The following is a 12,285-nucleotide window of genomic DNA, read 5'->3' as shown; positions in this document are numbered from 1 at the left end:
ATATCTAGAGCAGCTAATTCTTCAAGCTTTGTTTGAAAGTGGTTGGGATGTTAGTTGTTCTTATAGCTGTTGGAAATCGATTCCACTACTGATATATACTGATATATATATACAGTGCCCTCCATAAGTATTTGAACAGTAAAGACAAAATTGTTCTGTTTGTTGTGGAGTCAATACATCTGTACATACAGTATGATTAATAGATGAATATGAGGCAAAACTACAGAATGTCACATTTAATTACTGGGTGATTCAACACAAAGATGTTTTACCAGCTAAGAAGATTAGCACTTTTAGAGTTTCATCTCCCTATCTGACTGCGTAAGTATTGGAACAGTTGCCTCACAGGTCTTTCTAAGTGTTCTGCTGGGACCTGTTGCATTAGTTCTTCAGATATTAAAAACAAGGAATGGGTCTTACCTCTGATCAGCACCAAAAATAGAAAGGCAAGATTCTTCAAAAATACAGTAGAGTAGAGTTAATGGACCAATGATAACCTTTATCTAAGTTTTTGGAAAGCAAAAGTGTGGAGAAAAAAAAGGAACTGAAAATGATCCTAATCATACAAGCTCATCTGTAAAGCTTGGTGGAGGGGGTGTCATGGCATGGGCATGCATCGTTGTCTCTAGGACAGGAGCTCTTAATTTTAATGATGAGTTAATGTATGATGACAGTAGCAGAATGAATTTGTAAGTGTACAAAATCATCTTGGCTTACAATATTCAAGAAAATGCCACCAAACTCATTAGAAAGCAATTCTTATTAGATCAGGACAATGACCCAAAACACCCTGACAGTTCAGTCAAGGACTTTATCAGGGCAAAGAAATTGAAAGTCTTAGATTGCCCAAATCAATCTCCAGATTTAAATCTGATTGAACATTAATTTCACCAGCTGAAGACGAGACTAAATAAACTCCCCCAATAGCAATAGTTGCAATTGGCTTCATTAAAGGCTAGAGAAAAGCATTGCAAAGCAGAAGACCAAGAGTCTGGTGATGTCTATGGGTTGCAGACTCACTGCTCTGATTGCATGCAAGGGATCTGCAACTAAATATTAGCTTTTATTACTTTTACATCTGCCTTAAATTCAACAGTTCCAATACTTATGCTCACATCAAATAGTGGGATGAACTCTAAAAATGCTGTCCTTTTTATTTGTGAAAACATGTATGTGACGAGTTGGGCGGGGCCGAGGGACGTGGGAAAGAGGAGTGAGCCCAGGTGTAGTGATTGGAGATGAGCTACACCTGCGACCCACCACCGGTCTCGAGTCCCACGTAGGAGATGAAAGGATATAAAACTGGAGCGACGACCGTGAAGGACAAGAGAGGACCAGGCCTGGGCTTTTAGTTATGTTTTGCTTTTTATTTGCGCGCATCAGTCGTCCGTGAGTGGCTGATACGCTGTTTTGTGTTTATTTTGAATTATTAAAGTTTCCTTTTGATTGTCCGCCGGTTCCCGCCTCCTTCTTCCCGATGATTATGGAGTTAATATTATTATAATGTATGTGTCAAAAGACCTAATAATAAAATGACTGTTTTTTTTTAAATGTAGTTTCTACCAAAATCAGTATTTATTTATTTTTTTTCTAAACCTTGACAAATGCCAGTCTCCTTTTTTTGCAGAACTTGATATATCCGCTCAACCAATCACAGCACACCATTCCACGTGCTCTAGACAGTAATGGCAGCACTTTGAATACACCTGGCATCCTAGTTTTCCTAATCTACATTGTACTTTGTGATCTACAAACAAGGGCTGCACAGTAAATCACATGGGATTGTCATGCACATCTCGTCAGTAAAGCCGGTTCTGTGATTAATAGTACTGGTAAATCTCCATCCCGTGCTTTCTGATAGAAATTATTCAGATGCATTTAAGACACAGAGCCATAGATGACCGACAAGCTATGCTATATCACTTTCATTAGATTAATCTATCAATTAGATGAATGCGATATTGCATAGCTTGTCAGTGTTAGTGTTTTTACTAACGCCATTTATGTTTTTGTTACAACAGCACATAGCACTAGTCAACTAAATGAATGTAACATGCCCAAAATTAATGCACTTTTGGAAGTTGAATGTAAGGGAAATGTCATTTTAGAATTTCTGTGGTCTAATGTGATGTTGTTTATATTCTTGTTCATAAAGAAAGGTTATTTTATTGCTGTAATTAATTTATATCATTAACAAGATGACCTGTTGAATTCATTTAGGAAACAAAGACTAATGAATGTAATTTTAGTCCTGCTCCTGTATTATGATATGACATTCAGTAGATAAGATTTTCAATATGACAAATAACTTTCATACTGATTTAATGGATTTATTGCATTTTGAGAAAAAAAGAGTCAAATGGATTTATTGCATTTTGGGGGAAAAAAACAATAACATTTTATAATAAACATATAAAAATCAAAACCTGAATTAGAATTTTTAATCGTATTATAACCCAATGATGCTAGTTGAAAGTTTGAAACAGAAAATAGTAGTTTTCATCTTGCCACTTTCTTGGTAAAGAAAACGTGTCAATGGATTAATCAGAATTAATTTATTGTGTTTTGGAACCAAACTCTTCACATATACACTGTAGTTAGTTATATAAGTGCTCCAGGTGTGTCTATGAATCTGTTGATGTTGAGTCCATGTATGTACAATTATGCAATGCCCAGATGCCTGTGTTGGTGGTTTTTCTGACCTGCCTTCCAAAAAAAATTAAACACTAACATATATTCGTTTATGTGTGTTCGCTGGGAGTTCTTGATCACCTGTGACTTAAGTGAGGTGATGGTGTCCTCCAGCTCCTGTTGCAGCTCTGTGGGAATCAGGCCTTTGATCTTCGACTCACAATCCTGATGGACATGTGTGATCTACATGAGGAGAGAAAGAAGAGATTAATAATCTCCCACCTCTATCAGACTTTAAAACACTGTGGTCAGTCCTCTGTAATCTAAAGCTGTCTGTCTAGCAAGTACAAACTATACACTGAACATACAACTTTGTCAAGTTTGGTTAGGTCTTCCCTCTTCCTTCACACACTCGAGCAGATTGGAGTGGAGAAGACGTGTTGCACTAAGGATACAGCAATGTCACATCTAGAGGGGTTTTAAGAGACCACCTTTTGCCTCAATAAACTCCTAAATTGCCGCTTATTAATAGTTAGTAAAGTAGTTGCTAAGTTTAGGGATCTAAAATATGGTCATCCTGACTCATCCAGAATAACGCATTAATATGTGCTTTATAAGGACTAACAAACAGTCATTATGTTAATAATATGCATGCTAATAAGCAACTAGTTAATAGTGAGAATTGGTCCCTAAAGTGCAAAAAACATAGCAGTGATGGTTGGTATTATCTAACTATTTACAGATACCATGCCTAATTTCTGATGAAATCTAAAAGTAAAAAATAAAATAAATACATTTAATGTGGCAGTCAGACAGACTTTAAGGTCTTTGGCAGTCTCTGTCCACCATCTTAAGTTAAAAATGTCTTAATATTAGCCTTGTTTGAGGGAACAAGAAGCGCAACAAGAACAAGGTGATTGCCTTTCCTAAAATAATTTTCCTGTTGTGGATTTAACTGATTGTTCTGGCTTTCTGTAATTAATCTTCCGGAGTATAATGAAAGGATTGGAAAGCCACTTCAAAGAGGAAGAGTATACATTATCTGAACACAGCTCTGTTCTTTTTTTGTCCCACAGTGAGCTATAGACTAGGCCTTTGCCATTTAACCAATTGTCCGCCGGTCACTGCCCTCCTTTTCATTTGACAAACCCCAATGTTACTGAAGATGATGTAACAATACTTCAGACTTGGTTCAAAAACAAAAGATAAAAATATAGATTATAATTCTATAAGTCTTTCCATTTGGTAACTAATAACCAGATCCATTGTGTGAGGAGACTCCTGCCTGAGTGATTATATCCCCCAAAAATTATAACATTATATAATGACTACCGAGACAACATCTGAGATCATGTTTGGTTCGAGGGTTCTTGAGATCTAGTGGTAGATGCTGGACTCATAACAGCATGTTGTTCCGCTCTTCAGTGACATTCAATACCAAAGACTTTATCTCAATTACCCTCTTCATCATACACATTCCATGCAACACAACAAGTACACACTACAGCAGACGCAGCCCTGCGTGCTGTATCGGGAGGCCCACGTGTAATTGAAGTCGACATGCCATGGATGTTTGCCTCAGAGAGTGGGAGGTAAAGGCATCTGTGAGGGAAAGGAAACGGGGGAGTAGCTTTCATAAACAGCCAGACAGCTTTTTAAGAATAGGAGCTATCGTTCAGTGCTGTGTCTGGCTACAAGCCCACTAAGTACAACTTTATTTGCGCAACATATCCAGCATGAGATGCAGCAAAAATTCGCCAGTGGAAAGTGTCTCTTAGCATCTGAGTGCTAACAGCATGGCTAAATTGACCAGTGAAAGGCTTTGACTGTGGGTTTACTAGAATTGGTGTTATTGCATGAGACTGTGGAGGACATCTCAACTTCTGAACCCTTGGTAGCATCAGTGACTAAAAGAGGTTTGTTCCCCATATACAATGGTAGCCCCGTGAATAGCCGAATTAGATGGAAAAAGAGAGTGGTGAACTCACCACCATGTAAGGTTATGTCTAAACTTTGTAACTAGGTGTATGTTTAATCATATCATAGTCCCTGTAACCTATTTCTACATATTTCTTTAAAAAAGTCTCTGGATCGCTGACATTCTTTCTTCTCTCTGAGCTTTAAGACTCTCTTTCACTCTCTCAAGGCCTTCCTATCAGTTCCTCAACTATATGTCAATATAAATCAACTCGCATTTGACTTAACCTCTTTTAACCTCTAAAAACACCAACTGTATCACTATGATAAAACCCTCTTCGGAAGGTTTCCGAAACAGCAAAGTTATGATGTGACATCAACAGTTTCTGGAGGTTCTGGAGGTCAATTGGTAGAGCAACAGGGGGGTTGTTCTGATCAATAATCCTAAATATGAGCAATAGTGACGTTTGTCTTACCAAACACCAAATGTAGACATTACCAACCTGAAATAATAGCAATAAAAATAAAATTATGAATGTCCATTAGATAAGTTTTACTCAAAAATGAAAATTCTGTCATCATGTCCGTCTAAACCTGCAGGACTTTCTTCTGCAGAACAAAAAGAAGATGTATAAAAGAATGTTTCAATTATTTTTGTCCATACAATGGAAGTCAGAGGGGTTAGAAATAATAGTGTCACCTGACTTTGTCACTGTATGAAAAACACTGAAACATTTTTCTTCTTTTGTGTTATGCAAGATTTGGTCTGTAAATCGGAAAATGCTGTAATGCTAAGTGCATAGCGGCCACAGATCCCAGGAACATGTGCTTAAAATAACATATGCCATGTACTCAACTGCCCACTGACCAAAACATGGGGCTTACAGGCCTCAATGTCAAATAACTCTCGAGATATAAATATTGTGAAAATAATTACAAATAATTGTAGGCTACTCACATTCATTTATATCCTACAGAATTGTGTAAATTATATATTCTCAAGTTCAAAAATTCAAGTAGTTTGGACAACTTCATGTTTCACTTCATGTTGTCTTTTAACATTTCTCTCATAAGATATGTGAAGACATTAATTTAATAAACATTTAATGATGAAATGTTTAGCTGCTTGTATTTCACTTTGCGTTCTTTCACCGTTAAAACTGAAGCATCACGCTAGAATTTCATGCTTGCATTCTTTTATTTGATTGGCTGCTTAAATCATTTAAAAAATGGCGAGCACTGTTTTCAGACAACTGAAGCAGGTTTATAAGGAATATTGGTACATTGTCATGCATATTACTAGCATATTAGCTATTTATTAGTACTTATAAAGCACATATTAATGTCTTATTCTGCATGACCATATTTTAGATCCCTTTATCCTTCCCCATACTTAAACTTAATAACTACCTTACTTTTAATAATATTAGTAACATTAATAATAGCAAATTAAGAGTTTATTGAGGCAAAGGTTGTAGTTAATACTTAGATAATAGTGAGAAATGGTCCCCAAACTAAAATGTGACCAGAACATTAAATACTACGGACATGTAATTCACAAATAATGTCTACTGATATTTAGTTAATGTAACTTTCTGTCTTCCCAACCAATATTCTTTTTAACAAAGCCTTTTTAACCCTCATCAGAATGTCCCATAACGCCTCTTCTGGATCCAACACAAATTAAGCCCTGATTATATTTGAGCAAACGGTCCCTTTAAACATCATTGACTGTGGCATGACAGACACTCAGTATATTCCACTCATTTAATCAGGTTTCCTTACAATCACAGCTGAAACACTGGGACACTTTGAAGGTAAGGCTTTGTGCAGTATTTTTTATTTCGACTTCCTTAAACTAATGAACTGCACATAAAAGCTTCCAGATTTCCTAACTGAGCAATGCGACTAGTGAGTGATTTCATCTTCCTTTCTTTTTTAAAAAGTATTCTCTGTTGTTTAATAAACCAATCTCTATTTTGAAGTCAGCTGCAGTCTTCTTTTCTGCACCATTCTCACTTAAAATGACACCATTTCATCTATATATAGAGTTTAGATTGTGCCTGCATTTGACTTTGCAAGATGCAGGATGTGTCACTAGCTGGGGTTTTTGACAGCTGCCAGCTGAAAGCAGCAAGACCTCAGCACTTTGAATGTTCAAATAAAGTTTGTCATGTAGTCAGGAGCTTGATGTATGCTAATGAAGGGGCGGAGGGGAGGGAAAGAGTGCACAAGCATAAAAAAAAAAAAAAAAACACGGTTAAGTGACAAAAACATTGTCAAATGCACAAGGGTACATCAAAAACCAGCATCTCTCACAAAGTTTTGTATCTTAAAATTGGCGGTTCTGGAGTCAAGAGCACTAGTTGAGTATGAAGCTCTCTGAATTGCATGCAAACTGAAAAGGAGCATTTTCAAGAGGCTGGGAGTGATGTGAACAGAAATTAGAGGTTGGCAGAGGCTCTTAAGGAAGTTATGAGGCAGAAGTATGATTTATGAAGTGCCACTCCGGTGGAGTGCGGCTCCACAGTAGCACCGGTGTGGTAATGGGAAGCTAATGGAAAATGACGGCACTTACTCTACAGTGCGCTTGCATTGAATAGATCCAATGTTTAGACATCTTTTTTTTTGTGGAAATACACAGCCAATAGTAATGGCTCTGTTATTGGAGTATAAGGAGTAATACTAACTATACTGCAATTAAATGCATAGATTTGTTTATAGACCTTATGTGTCAGAGAAACAAGTGCACAACTCAGTAGCCATATCACCCTGGAGCCCAAAACCAGTTTCCCACTGAAGCTAAGCAGGGCTGAGCCTGGTCAGTACCTGGATGGGAGACCTCCTGGGAAAACTAGGTTGCTGCTGGAAGAGGTGTTAGTGAGGCCAGCAGGGGGCGCTCACCCTGTGGTCTGTGTGGGTCCTAGCGCCCCAGTGTAGTGATTTGGGACATTATACTGTCAACAAGCACCGTCCTTCGGATGAGATGTTAAACCGAGGTCCGAGGTAAAAAAAAAATTGCCCATTGGCTTCCGACCATCATGGCCTCCTAACAATACCCATATCCACTGATTGGCCTCATCACTCTGTCTCCTCTCCACCAGTAAGCTGGTGTGTGGTTCGTGTTCTGGTGCACTATGGCTACCGTCGCATCATCAAGGTGGATACTACACACTGGTGGTGGATGAGGAGATACCCCCTGACAATGTTAAGCGCTTTGAGTGCCTAGAAAAGCGCTGTATAAATGTAATGAATTATTATAATTACAGCCATCTTTAGAATTTAGTTTTTGGACCATTTTTGTGTTAGCTCCATTAACTATGGCTTTCTGACTTTGGACCATTTTTGTGTTAGCTACATTAACTATTGGGTTTTACTTCAATAATCTCTTAATTTGCTGCTTATTAATAATGAGTTAGGTAGTTGTTAAGTTTAGGTATTGGTAAGGATTATGGATGTTGACTATGGTCACGTAGAATAAATGCTTTATAAATAGGCCTATTAATTAACAGCCAATGTTAATAATAGGCATGCTAATAAGCAACTAGTTAAACATGAGAGTTGTTCCCTATACTAAAGTGTTACCATAAATTCATATAAACTTACCTTCATGCTGTGGAAATACTAACGGACAAGTGTAGACAAAAGTGCAGCACTGAAAAGGGGCGGGGCTACACAAGGTCTATAAATTACAATATTAAAGGCGAAAAGAAATAGCAACAAATGATTTGCTACTAACTTTATTGATTTAACTGATCATATTACTAACAAAAAAGTCCATATGGTAGTAGTGGCTCTGTCTTTATAGTGGGTTCCTTTTTATTGGCATTATAAACTTTAAATATTTAAAAAAGTTTTTTTTAAACTGTTCTGTTCTGAAGTGCAATATTTCATCCCATGCAAATTAAGCATCCGACATATTAATACTGATTCCAGTTGGGTGAGTTTGGAAAGGTACTGGATGTTTGTATGACCAAGAGCAGATTGGGGGAATTGTTCAGAAAAACAATCATATTTTTGACAAACGTTTGGTCATACAAAAATTGCACAGTGTACATTTTTGTTGCACATTTAATAAAGCAAGTAAAAGTGTAAAAGCTTTGGGAATTTTGAATGAATCATCGCTGACATCACCGAAATCCAATGCTTGCATCAGAAAGCTCAGGCTTCACCCTCACCAGCAAAGAAGGGAGATTCGGCAGATTAAGTCTCAATTCCAGCACTGGAGTCATCAGCACACTTAGCATGCAGCCAATAGCTCCTGTTTAACTCCTTCCTTTTTTGGGAGGAAACCTCTCGGAAGACTCCGTAACTTAACTGTTTAGAAGGCTTTGTGTTTATAATCGTCTCATCCTGTGTGCCAGCTAGACTGTGCAGAAACATGCCACTGCCATGCCGACATTTCATGCCAAGCAGGCGTGGAGGGGCCCGGAGCAACCGAGCAAGGAACATCTGTTTGAAGTCTGGGCAAAAAGAGGGCTGTTTTTGCATGCCGAGGATTACATTACAAAGACATGTCTTGGAAGATAAACTGGGGCAATATCACTGTACCGAAAAGAGAGCAGGCCTCTCAACCTTTATTTCCACATATACTCCCTCTCTCATGAACACATACACAGTGTTTGAGATGTGGGGTGCTGTGAGGGTTTATGAGGTGGGAGTAGAGTGCTTTGCATGCACTCTGTCTCTTAAGGACGTCTGGAGTGGGCGATCACATTCCAAAGCAGAGTTCTTGTCTCCAGGGCTGGTTGAAGTCAGAATGAAATAAAAATTGACCTTTGAAACATGTTACCCTCATATTAAAGTTGGGTAAAAAGGAGAAATCACACTTTTGAATACAACAGCACTGCATAGTGCCCATGAATAATAAGATTGTATGGTTTGTCTTGTACTTTATAGGGCAAGTATAAACTGCTGTTCTATGGAAAATAAAACAGCAAATAGTTTTGGACAGTTAATCACCAACTATTTCTCATCTGCATTTTATTTATTTTTTTACTTTAACAATTGTTCTAAATCTTGATGCTCAATGGATACTCATCAACATTTTAATAACAAAGGTGCTGGTTAAAGACAATATTAACCCACATATTTAATGCCTTTAACTTTTCTAAAATGAGATATTTCAGTGGGAAATAATGTAAGTGGTACTTGATTTTATCTATTGGGATTTGACTGGTCTATGATCACTAGCCTATGATATTAATTGTAAATCATTAATGCATTTTGAAAGACTGTTGGAACAAACATTAGACCTCTGCTCAATCTGACCTGTGTTGCAGGCTGGAATTAAACCACGCCATGCTGGTTTTGTTTGGCCAGAAGAGAACTGACCCCCCCGACTGAGCCTGATTCCCCCAAGGTTTTTTCTCCAATTATTACACCAATGGAGTTTTGGTTCCTTGCCACTGTCGCCTTTGGCTTGCTTAGTTGGTGATGCTTGACTGATTGCACAAATACTACTGGAAGTGAGCTGAACTGGATGATGACATCACTGAATCATCAATGCACTGACATTAACTGGAAAAATTTACAAACTATTTTCCTGTTTAAAACTGTAAAGCAGCTTTGACATAATCAGTGTTGTATAAAGCGCTATAAAAATAAAGGTAAAACAAATGGTTGCTTTTAAGGATGCACAATATTATTGGACCAATATCGAAATAGACTGATAATGTCTTTAAATGTAAATATCGGCATCTGATATTTTTAGGAAATTATGCTGATATATCTTCCCGAAAAGAGGAATACATTAACTCACATGTGCTCATTGTGGCTCATACTTGAAACATAGTGACGCTGTGATCATCGGAGAGTACATCGTCTGACACGTCCGTGCTACGTTAGCCGAAGGTAAAGTTGCACACTCACTGTTTCCCTGTTGCTCGTGCTATCAATGTTTCTGTGCAGATACCCGCGATCCTGAAGGCCGACGAGAGCCCCGGAGCAGTCGTGCTTTACACTGGGGTTAACGACACCACACTGCGGCAGACGGAGATGCTGAAGAGGAACTTCAGGAGCCTGATCGAGACGTTTCACAGCACGATGCCCGCGGCGATGATCATCATGTCAGGACCATTGCCCATGTATCGACGAGGACACGAAAGGTTCAGTAGACTTGTTGCTTTAAATGAATGGTTGTTGTAATGGTGTAAAGAACATAAATTGCTATTTGTTAATAATTTGAATATTTACTGGGAGCGTCCTGGGTTTTTCGCGCTGATGGCCTGCACCCCAGCAGAGTCAGAGCGGAGCTGCTTTCTGACAACATCTCCAGGACACTTCCAGTCACAACCAGTTAGACTGGTTGTAGCGGAGGTGTTGCAACAATATATAGTGATATTCTCAATGTTACCCAGAAAACAGAATACAGGTTTAACTCATTAAAAATACTTCTGCTTAATGTTACACTGTCAGATATGCAAAATAAATCTATTGTGTCTCTTGCTCTGGCTACTGTGTATAGACCAATAGGGCTGTATAAAGAATTGTCTCCATTTTGTTTATTTAAATGGGGAGTCATCTCATTTATCACCAGTAAAATATGGAGTACCACAAGGATCCGTCCTAAGTGCCCTTCTATATTCAATATACATGTTGGCCCTTGGTAATATTATTAGAAAATACAGGTTTAGTTTCCACTGTTATGCTGATGATCTTCAGCAATATATGTCAATGAGACCAGATGAAACTTCTAAATTATCTAAGCTAACAGAGTGTGTTAAAAGATTGGATGACCAATAATTTTCTCCTATTAAATTCAGATAAGACAGAGATATTAATTATTGCAACAAAAAACAGTACACAGAATCTTGAAGATAACAATTTGCAACTAGACAGATGTACTGTTACTTCCTCTACAGTCAGAAATCTTTTTGAAAACCATATTTCCCATGTTACAAAAAATGCATCTTAGAAACATTGCCAAGCTACGAAACGTTTTCTGTTTCTGATGCAGAAAAGCTAGTTCATGCATTCATGACCTCTAGACTGGACTATTGTAATGCACTTCTAGGTGGTTGTCCTGCATCTTCAATAAACAAGCTACAGGTAGTCCAAAATGCAGCAGCTAGAGTCCTTACCAGGTCAAGAAAATATGATCATATTACCCCAATTTTACAGTCTCTGCACTGGCTACCTATTAAGTCCTGTATCAGTTACAAATTATCATTACTTACCTATAAAGCCCTAAATGGTTTAGCTCCTGTGTACCTAACTAGCCTAATACTTCGTTACAATCCATCACGCTCCCTAAGGTCTCAAAACGCTGGACTTTTGGTAGTTCGATAGCAAAGTCCACTAAAGGAGGCAGAGCTTTTTCACATTTGGCTCCCAAACTCTGGAATAGCCTTCCTGATAATGTGTGGGGGATTCAGACACACTCTCTCTGTTTAAATCTAGATTAAAAACGCATCTCTTTCGCCAAGCATTCAAACAATGCATCTCTTAAATTTTGACTGCAGTTGCATCTGATCAAATGTGCATTCTTATTCTTTAGCTTGGGTTAAACTAATTAATTTTACTTTGTTGGAACAGCAGCTATGCTAAAGATTGCCTCTATTTGTCTCTCTGTTTTGACACGAGATTTACACAAGCTCCAGTCTGGATCCAGAACACCTGACAAGAGATGATGCTGACCCCTCAGAGGACCCCAGATGATGCTTACCCTGAATGCACAAACAGAACTAACACATATTATTACAAGTGTGATCGCATCATATAATAATTGCTGTTAAT

General features: G+C 38.0%; 2 pseudogenes; one reads left to right on the top strand and one right to left on the bottom strand.

The window, feature by feature from the left end:
- The window catches only part of LOC113054528 (centrosomal protein of 112 kDa-like), a 160,583-nt pseudogene that overhangs the window by 26,363 nt on the left and 121,935 nt on the right, over window positions 1–12,285 (bottom strand).
- LOC113056005 (uncharacterized) lies at window positions 7,303–7,419 on the top strand (annotated as a pseudogene).

Source organism: Carassius auratus, chromosome 3 (assembly GCF_003368295.1).
Source record: "Carassius auratus strain Wakin chromosome 3, ASM336829v1, whole genome shotgun sequence".
Taxonomy (NCBI): Eukaryota; Metazoa; Chordata; class Actinopteri; order Cypriniformes; family Cyprinidae; genus Carassius; species Carassius auratus.
The sequence above is the reverse complement of the archived record's forward strand: the minus strand, read 5'-3'. Positions and strand labels throughout refer to the sequence as shown.